Source organism: Triturus cristatus, chromosome 9, assembly GCF_964204655.1.
Source record: "Triturus cristatus chromosome 9, aTriCri1.1, whole genome shotgun sequence".
Lineage (NCBI taxonomy): Eukaryota > Metazoa > Chordata > Amphibia > Caudata > Salamandridae > Triturus > Triturus cristatus.
The window spans coordinates 599,545,913-599,559,587 of NC_140592.1; positions in this window are offsets into that span (position 1 = coordinate 599,545,913).

The window sequence follows — 13,675 nt, forward strand, 5'->3', positions numbered from 1 at the left end:
CCTTCTGAGTCTCGTCATTGTGATCCTGGTCCTCCTGACCATCCAGGTCCAGTCCCCTTAGTTGTCCTGGCCCTGGCTGTTCTGTTCCTCCTGATCTTCCTCACACTGATCCTGCTACCCCCTGGTCCTGGTCTGTCTGCTCCAGTTGGTACTCTGAGCACCTGGTCTGATGGTCATGGTCCCCCCTGGCACTCCTAGATTTGTTCCTGGTCCTATTGCTGCTGGTCCTTCTAATCCTCCTTGCTCTGGTCCTCCAGGCTCTGGTAATCCTAGTATTCTTGGTACTGACTCCCTTGTCTTCCTTGGTTATTATGGCCCCTGCCATGCTGGCCTGAATCTTGTCTTCCTGGATCTAGTCCTGGTCTTCTTGGCCCTGGTCTTCCTGCTGCTTGTCCTCGTGCTGTTAAACAAACTCATAATGGTCCTCCTTTCTCTAATCCTCCTGGGCCTGGCCATCCTGTTGCTCTACTTCCTGGCCACCCTGTTCCTAGCCTTGTGTTCTGGACCTCAATGATGTGATCATCCTGGTCCTGATCCTCCTCAACATGGTCCTCCTGGTCCTGGTGCTCAAGGTTCTGAGCCTCTTTGCCCTTATCTTCCTGGTCTACTTAGTCCTTTATTTCCCAGTCACCTTAGAACGTTTTCGTCTGATTCTTGCTACCTGTGTCCCTGGTCTCAGCTACCTGGCACTCCTGGACAAGGTCATGCTATTTTTGTTTTTCATAGCCCTTGTCCTTCTCAAGATTCTGTACCCATTGTCTCAGATCCGCTTGGTCCTGTATCTTTAGTTTGGGTTCTCCTAGACCTAATTCTCCTGGATCTGAGCCACCTGCTATCTTAGTCTTGGTCTCCTTGGTCTGGGTCCTATTGTGCTTATTATCATAAACTTTGCCTTTTGGCCATCATGACCCTTTCTGGTTCCCATAGTCTTGGCCCACCCACCTGGCCCTGTTCATTTGTGCTCCTCTTAGTCCTAGTCACCATGTTCTGGTTCTCCTCACTGTCAACCTCCTTGCCCTGGTACCACAGGTCCTGGTCTATCTTGCTTCCTGTGCTTAGCACTTTTAGTTGTTGTACTCCTGGTCTGGTTTGTCCTTGTTCTCCTGGATCTGTTCCTTGTCCAAGTAGTCCTATTTGTACTGCAGCCATTGATCCAGGTCTTGTTGATCCAGGTTCTTCTTGTTCAGGTCCTCCTAAACTTGGTCTTTTTGGTCCTGGTACTATTGCCCACCACTGTCCTTTCAACTTGGTCTTCTAGCTGCTGGATGGCCTTCTTACCTCAGATCCCCTTCACCCGAGTCCTTCTAATTGTAATGATTGCTCTGCCCAACTTGGTAATCTGAGCCCAGCCACCCCTCAGTCCTTTTCTTCATGACAGTCTTAGCCCGGTTTCCTGTCCTACTGGTTATAAAACTTTTAGTTTACCTAGATCACTTGCCCTGGTCTTTTTATGTGGCCTTGGTACTGCCCCCCTTGTTCTTCCTTATCCCTGTACTGCTTATCCTAGTATCCTGGACATACTGACCATTGCCCTTCAGATCCTGACCTTCTTAGTCCTCTTCAACCTGGTCCTGATCAACCTGGCTCTTATCCTCCTGCTCCTTACCCACATGGCTCTGCAATACCTTGTCTGGTCACAGATCATACTGACCTTTCCTAATTCTGATGTTCCTTATCCTCCAGTTCATGCTAGTCTAAGACCTTCCTGACACTGTACTTTCTGGTCTTGGTTTGGCTGTTTATTATACCCATGTACTCCTGCCCCTAGTTGTTTGGGTTTTTGGGTCTCCTGTTTCATAGGCTCCTGGTCCTGGAACTTTCCATCTTCCCCACCCTAATTCTCATCCATCATTCCTCCTGGTGCTGCTGTTATATGGCCGTTAGGGTCATTCTCGACATTACTAAGTTAGCATGAGCTTTGCTGCCATGATGCTGCTTTTGCGCGTGTTACTACATGACTTTATTTTGCAAGACTCTGCTTATGCCATTCACATGAAAACTGTCTGCTTTTCACATTCTGCTAGTTCCTGGAGTTTAGTCTGAACACGATGTGCAAGGTCGATAAACAATGCCCCTTGTTATTCTGTTCTGGTCAGTCCCTAGCACCTAGACAAAACATGCTAAACACAGCTGCATTGCTGGAGACTTAGGCTTTGATATTACAGGGATGCATGTTGTTCACACACACTTCGAGAGAGAGCCCTTTCCATGGAGAAGAGCATGCTGTTTCTATAATGTAAACCTTTAATCTAGGCTTTAAGGTATGGGGTCTGCTGACAAAGCCCAGAGATCTTCCTTTATATAATAAACCTCAACTTACCAAGGGGAGGGTGGCTAGGCCTTATAGACCTTTTCCCACTGTCTGTATATGATGACATCCCCCTTCATATTCTATGGAATTGTAACAATGCTAATTGTTCTGATTTTATGCGTTTCGCTGCTGGTAGTGGCTTGTATACGGCATTATAGAGCACAATAGTTAAAATAAACATTTTTAACTATTACAGTGACTCTGCCAATTCTTATTGTGGACAAGTATGAATGATTGCGCGAAAGGGTATGTCTTGCTACCTCGAATCCTGAGAGAGTCGGGAGCGTTGTGATCTGGCTTGTCTAATCATTTGTAGCTTCGTGATTATGTAGGAGAACGAATGAGACACTATAGCTAGTCGATTTTGGGTACTATGGTGTTAGGAAGGTATAACCCCTATACACCGAGGTCCTGTTTTCCTGCGTGTAGTTTTGTGTATGTGCAGAATCCCTGCCAAATGGTTCCGCCAACGTTTGGTTTTGGTCTGGTTCTTATCTGCGAGACTCCTGAGTAGTGCTTGTGCTTGTCCACAATCCCCTCACTTCTGTTTCCGGAGACAGCTGTGATGGTGTAGCCTCCTATATTGTGATATTTTATAGGTTTTTCAAGCTTGAATTTTAAAAGGTCTTTCTCTTTCTTTGAACCCTTTGTTGCACTGCCACGCATAGGTTGTTCTTCTCAGTTTTTCATTATGGCGGTTGGTATTGCACCACTCAAGGAATATTTGACTCAATATGGAGAACCTGATGCAGTTGTAGCGCTTAACTTTGTTGTAGAAGCAGATCTAACATTCCGCTTCGAGGAATTTTATTCTTGGGTCACCTTTCCGGCAGTCGATGGGACATATATATTTTTTCACACGTATACTGCCACCGCGACTTCGCAGGAATATAAACCATATAGAACTCTTGAGGTTCCGCTCACAGCTTGGCAACACCAAATATGGTTTAATAGTGCACTTCCTGACCCAATGACACAGGTCCATTTAGGCCCCTTTTCAATAGATGGGGCCACTTGGCCTGTTTTGGTTGGGTACACCCCGCCCCCAACTTATCTCACTGCTACAGTCATAGAGCTATGCGTATTACATACTTCATTAATACGTATACATAGAGCTGTTATTCAGTTCATGTCACGCAACTCCCAGGTGGGACCACTTGGCATTGCTGCACAACCACCTGCACCTGGTGGTGTGACCATCAGTCCTTTGATGGTTAATTCCGTAATGGGCAGGCGTCCCCTGAATTAGGACAAACTTCCTTATTGGCTTGCAGAGAAATTTGGGCAACTCAAAGCAGTTTTTCCTAATACCACACCTGTGGAGAAACACAGGATTTTGACAATAAGTTTACCGAAGAACTTGGTTCCTGAATTCGCTGATTGTAACACTTGGGGTAAAGTGTTTGCAGCGGTATTTTTCGATGTGTTTCGGCACCCCCTCAATGACTGTTTTCCCATCCGTGATCAAGCGTGTTCAGGAGGAACATGGGGTAGAGGCGGCCCTGGAATTGAAAACCAGATTGGTTGGGGTGTTCGAAATTATTTACGATATGATCCTTGCAAATGTTAAGGGTGATGCTGTTAACTTACAGGTGGTGCAACGCTTGGAGGCTGTGGACAAGCAAAGCAAATTGGCAAAGATTATTGCAAAAGCTTATAAAACCATAGGGTGCAATAGTCTGGGAATCAAACCTTTTACTCAACCACAGATCCAACCACAAAATCAAGGTCAACAATAAGCCAAGACTGATAAAGATGGGCGCCCGTTCTTTCCTAAAAATAACTGGAAAAATTAAAAAAACAGGGGCAGCAACAACAGAAGCAGGGTTCGCATGCTGGTTCACCGACATCTGAGTCTTCTGAGTGTACTTATGACTTGCGCGACCATGCGAAAATTAAGACTCCAGATAGATTTTAGGTCCCTGATCAGCGCTTTCCTCGTTCCTTACAGGACACATCGGGCTCTCAAGTCAGTGGTGGAGAATGCCAGGATTGTGGCAAAGGTTAGACCACTCAACAGGGATGTGGTCCACCTCGACAGTTTGACATTGAAGCCAAACAAGAGGCTCTGCCTCATTTTAGACCACAGTATCAGAAGAAGAAAGCTTCGACAGCGAAATATGCCTCAGACAGTGAGAACACGTCTTCTAGATTGGACATGGGTGGAGACTCTGCTCGACAGCGTGGCTGAGGTTACCATAGTTCCCTGTCTGGAGGCGAGAGCAACTGACACATTCTTCACAGTAGAGACAGCAGATACACAAGTTGCCCTCACCCCGGAAAGACTCTATGAAATAGTCTTCCAAATTGAAGGTGATATGCAGCGTACAATAACAGCGGTTTTCTGGGAAAATCTCACCTCTTCATATGAAATTTTGTTAGCAGAGGCAGATTGGCCACCTCCATTTGTGCTAACAGCTCCCATAGGGGAAGATGTGATGCTTCAGAGTTTTTCGCATTATGTCCCTGAGGAACATGCAAAGGCTTTTGCAGCTGATTGGGCTTTGGCCCTTGCCCCGGCATTGTACCGTAATCAAGTGGGCTGGGATAGAGATTCTCCAGCACATGAGATCCCGTTACGGTCTATGCCACAGCCACACTATCCAATCAAACATGTAGCTAAGGCTCCCATTTGTGACATTCTGACTCAGTTGGAATATCAAGGTGTGATTGTATCCTGCGTATCACCAATGAATCATCCTCTTTTTCAGGTGTCAAAACCTGACAGATCGTATCGCATTTTCTTGGATTATCGGAATTTGAATAGTTATTGTCGTACGTTTGCGGTACAAAACACACACAGCTCTGCATTAGTGAATACTCGAATTCATAAAAAATATAAAACTGCACTGGATATATCCAATGGTTTCTATAGTCACAACTTGGCTCCTGAGAGTGATGACTTGACAGCATTCACCGCAGTCAGAAATCTGAAAAGATTTACACGTTTACCTATGGGGTATAGGAATAGCCCTGGGGCTTTTGCTGCATGTGTGGTGTCTTTGCTACATAGCATAGATCCTGATGCGTTCTCGTACGTCAATGACATTTATCTGATGGACGATGAACTGATGCCACATCTTGTCCGAGTCGACTGCATTATTTTGCCGTTTGCTGACTATGGATACAAATTGAATTTTGCAAAATCACACATCACACATTTTGCAGTGCTCTTTCTGAGCTACAAGCTCAATAATGAAGGTGGGGGTTAGCCCCCCACTTTCTGGAGAAATGTGCACAATTGCAACCTCCTTCTACACTAAAAAAACTTCAGTCTTTGCTGGATTTTTAAATTTAGGGAGGACATACGTTCCCGATTATGCCCAGCGTATCAAACCGCTATATGCGTTGATACAACCTACATTATCTTCAGCTAGCTGGCTTCTGGAACATACCTCAATACTGCAATCGCTTGCTACTAACTACTTGTTGACGCATGAAAATACCACAAACCTGGTGATACGTATAGTACCAGTGACGGTGGGTTTCACTTACTTGATGTTCAATGAGGGTGTCACAGTTCCTATTGCTTTCAAATCACATTTATACACATCGGCTGAAATGTGATTTTCCAATACTGAAAAAGTTTTGACAGCGGTCCAGATGGCGATTCTGAATGTACGCCCTCTAGCGCAGGGAAAATGTATTCTTATTGTCACGCCTCTCTCTGCTTTAGAAGCAGTGACTAAGGCAAGTGTACCAAACTCTAAGGCTTTACATCCACGTTGGATTCAATGGGCTACGTCTTTGACATCGGCTGATGGCACGTCTATCTTTGAACCTGCTCTTCAGTCACTGGAGTTTTTGCAGTATGAACGTGTTCATCCTCCTCCACTGTCATTGAGTACAAATGTAGCATCTACACCTCTGGATCGGCTCAACCGGCCGTCAGTTCCATACACGCTTATTCAGCGGCTTGCGCTATTGTGACTGGTACAATTGTCAATAGAGACTTTAAGTCTTCCATAGTGCATACGCAGGCACTTGGGGACTGTACAACAAATTTGGCGGAGCTGTGTGCTCTTGTTCTTGCACTTGAGTTTGCTGACCCTAATGTGAATACTCTTATTGTATGCAATTCTTTTACTACTGTGTTCAGTCTTTTAATGACAACTTATTCATTTGGTCCTCCAGCGAGGAGGTACCGCAGCGCGGGAGACCTCAGTGACTTTGGAGGAAGACTAGCGTATTTTGCACAGCTCCTGGGCACCAGGATCAGCACAGTGCACTTTACACTCGATCCCTTGCAGAGCCCTTATTACCGGCGACGAGGTCCCGCAGCGGTTGAGCAATTATAGAGATTTGTGTAATGACTAATCCAGTCATGTGCAGAAATTGCAATCTCTATGTTGGCTCTGTCCATGGTAATTAGAAATGGGGCATTCACAGCCTTCCAAAAAGCGGCCGAATCATTCAACAAAGCTGCCTCCTGCAGTGCTAACCAGATTAACCTTTTTAACTCATTTTTCCTAGTTTTCAGTGCTATTTTATACTCCCTTCTGGCTTTACTAATGTCAGATGAATTTTTAATTTCGGCATGGAGAGCATGCTTCAACTTTGAATAAGCTTGAGTGCACGAGTGGTCAAACCAGCCTGACTTCATAGGTTTGCTTCTATTAGTTTCAACGAAGAGGGCCTTCTTAATGGTTGCTGCAATTATTGCAAAATTCTTCACAATATCTCTATGATCACCCTGTTCGTTTAAGCAGTACACAATATTGCTATAGCAATCTCTGACTATTTTACTCAGGAGTTCTTCATGATTCACACGCTCCCAACTTAGTGCGTATCCATTCTGCCTACTGCGTTTGATGTTATTGATATGGTTATTGTTTCTGCTCCTTTTTCTAATGGTACAACATATCAGCTTCAGGCCTCTGCTTAGTGGAAAATGATCGCTAAAAGCTAGACCATGTGTGTAAAAATCCATTACCCTAGAGGAGTGCCTGTTATGCAGCAAGATAAAATCTATTATAGAGGAGGCACCACGACCATTAAAAGTTGGGGAAAAAGCTATCGTAGGAGTTGTTAACATATTGCAAAAGCCCATGTCATATGTTAATAATATGTCATTAAAAAAATCCCCTTGGGTAGTATGTGCAAAATGCGGAAGGAAATCTTCACCATTATTGTCCTGCGTTAAGCCACATATCCCTTTACCTATATGTTCACATAGTGAACAATTAAAATCTCCCCCCCACAATATGACTACGTCCTTGTCCGTTGAATCCTGAAGCCACACTAGTTTATCTGTTAAAGACTTCAGGGTACTTACGAACAGTAGCTGTGTGACATTGTTATAAAAATTGACTATAATCAGCTTCATAAATGAGTCACAGGTTAAACCAATAACTTGGTAATGGGGGCCGTCAAAAAATTGCATTTATCATAGTTCATCAGGTTTGAAATATAAATACAAAGGCCTCCCTTCGCTCTACCACAGGGAGACGGAACTGCTGGAGTGAAAAAAGTTCTATATCCTGCCAAGTTGGCAGTCCACAGTGACTTTGGAGGAAGACTAGCGTATTTTGCACAGCCCCTGGGCACCAGGACCAGCACAGCGCACTTTACACTCAGTCCCTTGCGGAGCCCTTATTACTGGCGAGGAGGTCCAGCAGCGCGGGAGACCTCAGTGACTTTGGAGGAAGACTAGCGTATTTTGCACAGCCCCTGGGCACCAGGACCAGCACAGTGCACTTTACACTCGGTCCCTTGCGGAGCCCTTATTGCCGGCGAGGAGGTCCCGCAGCGCGGGAGACCTCAGTGACTTTGGAGGAAGACTAGCGTATTTTGCACAGCCCCTGGGCACCAGGACCAGCACAGCGCACTTTACACTCTGTCCCTTGCGGAGCCCTTATTACCGGCGAGGAGGTCCCGCAGCGCGGGAGACCTCAGTGACTTTGGAGGAAGACTAGCGTATTTTGCACAGCTCCTGGGCACCAGGACCAGCACAGCGCACTTTACACTCGGTCCCTTGTGGAGCCCTTATTACCGGCGAGGAGGTCCCGCAGCGCGGGAGACCTCAGTGACTTTGGAGGAAGACTAGCGTATTTTGCACAGCCCCTGGGCACCAGGACCAGCACAGCGCACTTCACACTCGGTCCCTTGCGGAGCCCTTATTACCAGCGAGGAGGTCCCGCAGCGCGGGACGCGCGCGGGCTCGGCCCGGGCCAAGACCGGGCCAAGACGGGCCCGTCTTAGCCCGTCATAGCCAGGAGTAGTCTAGGCTGGGCCATAGACCTTGGCTTTCTGATCGTCTTATACTTAATTTCATGCCAGATAAGTGTTCGCCACCCACTAAGTTATCATTTGTCTGATTGCGTGTATGTAAGAAATCTTCGCCTTTGTTGTGGTTCTGAGTCGAATGCCCAATTGCTTGTTGTTAGTTACATTATTATTCTGCTAATTTAATCAAATAAATTCAGGCTGGTACTTTTACTTTTATAACTGTGGCTCCCCCTAGTGGCATCTTTATCCCCCTGCATTGTGCGATTTACTGCTCCTTAGCTTTTCTGTAGATATTCTTGCTAAAATGGTGAAAAGAAAAGCCTCAAATTCTCAGCTTAAGAAGCAGTCGAAAGCAGGGGAGGGACCATGTGTTTCTATTTTAAACTATCTAACGGGTGCAATGGGAGCTTTGGAGGAGCAAATTGTGTCCGTTGAAGAAGCTATTTCCCGTGATAACACGGTCGGTACAGCATGCTCGGGGGACCTACTTTCGAACCAAAATAAGCAACCAACAGATGACCTTATTGCCGTGAGCAATGGGTGTGTCTCAAATATCTCAGATCACGTTTCCTTTACTGACCAGGATGCTGAGTTCCAGCCACCTACTAAACGATCAAAAAATCCGACTTCAATTTTAGACACAGTGGCAGAACCAACTTCTAGGGCTAAGGTTAGCACACAGAAAGCTGAAAATAAGGGAATTAACAAGCCCCCCCCAAACTTAAAAAAGCAGCCCGTGGTATGGAGTCAACCCCTACACATGTTTTAACTCAGAATAATGTTCTGGCAATACAAACTAAGATAGAGGCAATGGATACTTTTTTTAGAGACTCCCTAAGTAACATTATAACAAGGCTTGGCGCAATCGAAGAGTTATTACTTAAACATCCTAAACCTTCGACAACTACTGAAGCGTCATTACCAAATCCTAGTGTTTTTAAATCCAGGATAAACAAGGATTTGGTTAAGCCCATATCAAACCCAAGGGGCACTCAATCGAATCCTGGACATTTTGACGACCATGCACCCCCATCTCAGGATAGTATCACAAGCCATTTACACTGTAGGCAACCTTCGGCGAATTGTTATGTCGATGACGCTAATCGACTTAATGTAGCCTCAGTTCTAAATCCAGTGCATGTATCAACTGCTCCTTTCTTGGACTTACCACCTGCTGCTACGCCATATACAGTGATTTTAACTAATGTCCTAAAATTGAGAGAAGATCTGCACGAACCATGGGAGGTGTTAAGAAACAAGTCTTTAGCCTGGCTGGGATCTAGGGTAGGCGAAACAGATAGATTATTTGCGGAGTTCAAAATGGTAAGAAGGGTAAGCTGGGTAGGAAGAGACACAAAAGTTTTGCCTGGTGATTGCGTGGTTTTGAATTTCAAGACACCGCAACTTGTTTACTGGATATTGAGCAGAATGGAATACCACTCAATGGCCCCAGGCAACATCAGCGTGGTTCCTCTGGGTTTTTTTTATTAGCCTGGCGTCGCGGAAAAAAGGGTCCCAACTAAAGATTCTGGCTATAAATACTCCGTACAAACATACAATCGCTACGAATCCCTACCTTCCTTAGAAGAAGTAGATTGACGCACTAGATCGGATAAGCTACGGGGTAATTTGGTTCAAGACCCTGGGGAGGCGCCACATGTCAAGAATAATGAATCTTGCCCGGCGGAGCCTTAAATAATTTCACGCGAAACGGTGCTCACAACGTGACCTGGGCAAAAAGAAGCTGTAAGGCTCGTATTATGCCTTCCCTCCCTGTTATAACTGGCAGATCTAGTCCTGACCTTATGACCCCTAAAATCCCTCTTGAGATCAATAATATGACCCCGGGTTTGGGGTCTGTACCCGCTTCACAAACTCATTCGCCTTTACTGATACCTTTAACAACTTTGAGACTTGGTTGTGGGGGGAATAACTTAAGAACTAGTTCCGAGGGACTTCAAATTGCTTATTGGAACATCGCAGGTTTAAAATCGAAGTTGTCAAATGACATATGGTTGGATTTCATTCGGAATTTTGACATTCTTTGTTTACAGGAAACCTGGTTAGTGGAGACTGCCTACTTGGCAGGATATAGAACTTTTTGCACTCCAGCAGTTCCGTCTCCCTGTGGTAGAGCGAAGGGAGGCCTTTGTATTTATATTTCAAACCTGATGAACTATGATAAATGCAATTTTTTTGACGGCCCCCATTACCAAGTTATTGGTTTAACCTGTGACTCATTTACGAAGCTGATTATAGTCAATTTTTATAACAATGTCCCACAGCTACTGTTCCTAAGTACCCTGAAGTCTTTAACAGATAGACTAGTGTGGTTCAGGATTCAACGGACAAGGACGTAGTCATATTGTGGGGGGGAGATTTTAATTGTTCACTATGTGAACATATAGGTAAAGGGATATGTGGCTTAACGCACAACAATAATGATGAAGATTGCCTTCCGCATTTTGCACATACTACCCAAGGGGATTTTTTTAATGACATATTATTAACACATGACATGGGCTTTTGCAATATGTTAACAACTCCTACGATAGCTTTTTCCCCAACTTTTAATGGTCGTGGTGCCTCCTCTATAATAGATTTTATCTTGCTGCATAACAGGCACTCCTCTAGGGTAATGAATTTTTACACACACGGTCTAGCTTTAAGCGATCATTTTCCACTAAGCATAGGCCTGATGATGCAATGTCAAACCATTAGAAAGAGGGGCAAAAACATTAACGATATCGATAACATCAAACTCAGTAGGCAGAACGGATACGCACTAAGTTGGGAGCGTGTGAATCATGAAGAACTCCTGAGTAAAATAGTCAGAGATTGCTATAGCAATATTGTGTACTGCTTAAACGAACAGGGTGATCATAGAGATATTGTGAAGAATTTTGCAATAATTGCAGCAACCATTAAGAAGGCCCTCTTCGTTGAAACTAATAGAAGCAAACCTATGAAGTCAGGATGGTTTGACCACTCGTGCACTCAAGCTTATTCAAAGTTGAAGCATGCGCTCCATGCCGAAATTAAAAATTCATCTGACATTAGTAAAGCCAGAAGGGAGTATAAAATAGCACTGAAAACTAGGAAAAATGAGTTAAAAAGTTTAATGTGGTTAGCACTGCAGGAGGCAGCTTTGTTGAATGATTCGGCAGCTTTTTGGAAGGCTGTGAATGCTCCGTTTCTAATTACCATGGACAGAGCCAACATAGAGATTGCAATTTCTGAACATGACTGGATTAGTCATTACACAAATCTCTATAATTGCTCAACCGTTGCCTCGGATGTTTTAGGGTCACCGGCAACTGAGCCGCTACCCCAGGGATTAGAAACTCAAAAGCATCTGGTTTTCGATATTCAGGAAGTAAATGAGGCTATATTAGCTAGTCAATGGGGCAAGGCACATGGCCCGGATGGCATTCCAATAGATCTTTTTAAATGTAACCCCGAGCTATGGGCACCACTTTTAACTTTACATTTTAATGCATCTAGTGTGTATAGTCTTCCTTCAACCTGGTTAGTTTCTATTTTAGTTCCCATTTTTAAGAAAGGAGATAGAGCTAACACGGCATGTTATCGCCCCTTCTCCCTGCTAGACTCTTCTATGAAAATTGCTGGTAGAGTCATATTAAACAGGTTACAAGAATGGGCAGAGGACTTGGGAATAATATGTGATATTCAATACGGATTTCGCAAGGGAATGGGGACTGTGGATCAGAGTCTTAATTTAAACCTTTTAATTAATAAATACACGGTGGCAAAAAGGGGCAATTTATACTTAACTTTTGTTGATTTATCATCAGCTTTCGATTGCGTTGTCCACACAAAATTATGGAAAATTTTAGATGAGATAGGTGTGGACACTCTTTTAGTTTCTTTTCTCAGACAGCTCTATGCAGGGGCCAGGGTTAGGGTACGGTATGGGGCAAAGGGCCAATGTACCACTGATTTTAAGATAGGAAAAGGAGTGAGACAGGGCTGTGTCCTCGCTCCTTTCCTTTTTAATCTATATATTAATGGCCTAGAAAAACATTTAGTACAAAATATGTAGTGATCTACCCCAGATAGAAACAAGAACCATTCCGGCACTGTTATACGCCGATGACGCCGTGTTAATGGCTCGTACCCCTCTGGCCCTGCAACGAGTAATTTCTTCATTTGAGAATTATATGTCCAATTTGGGGCTCTCTATTAATGTCTCTAAAGCTTTTGCCATGATTAGTGGCAGTAGCAAGAATAAGAGCACAAAGACTATGTTTGTATATGAGAAGCCTATAGAGTATACTAAAACGTTTGCTTATCTGGGCATTCTATTCGACAATAAATCAAGTTGGCAACAAGCCGTGAAAGCCAGGAGGATCCTGTTTGCTAGAACTGTGACTGCCCTTCATAACTTCAGTAAGAAACTGGGTAGGAGGCCCCCGTCTGAGCTGTTAAAAATTTATAATGCAAAATGTGTTTCTGTTGCTACTTACGGAGCTGGTGTTTGGGGGATTGTTGATGTTACCTCTTTGTAGACAGTGGAAAACAAATTTTTAAGGTTTTTACTGGCTGTCCCAGATTCCATCTCAACTTATATATGTCACGTAGAACTAGGAATTGGTTACCTGGAAGATACTATTAAAATACAACCGATCCTTGAATGGCATAGGATTTGGACCTTGGAAAATTTGGCCTTGAATCGCATTATTATTATTGATCTTTTGAAGCTGGAAGGGTGTCAAGGATTAGATGGCTAGCATATATTAAATCCTTTTTGTGTAATTTGGACCATCGCAAGTGTTTTGATGACCCTACCACCTTATGCCTGATTGCGAGAAAGGACTTGAAAAAATTGTGCTTGGACTATTTAAATGATCGCAGACTGGCAATAGAACTGAAGAAAACTTCTGTTCAGGCACATCAGTTGATTTCTACCCACTTACCAATTCAACCGTACATAACAACTGTCGTGATTTTGATAGGTTCCTGATACTTCGCTTCCGTTTGGGAATTATTCATAGGTTATTAAGTTTTCCTGAACGGAACGATTGGTCCAAATTTCTATGTAATTGTCCATGGGATGATGTATCGATCCAATCTACACTACATGTTATATTTTTATGTAAATTTTACACCATTCCT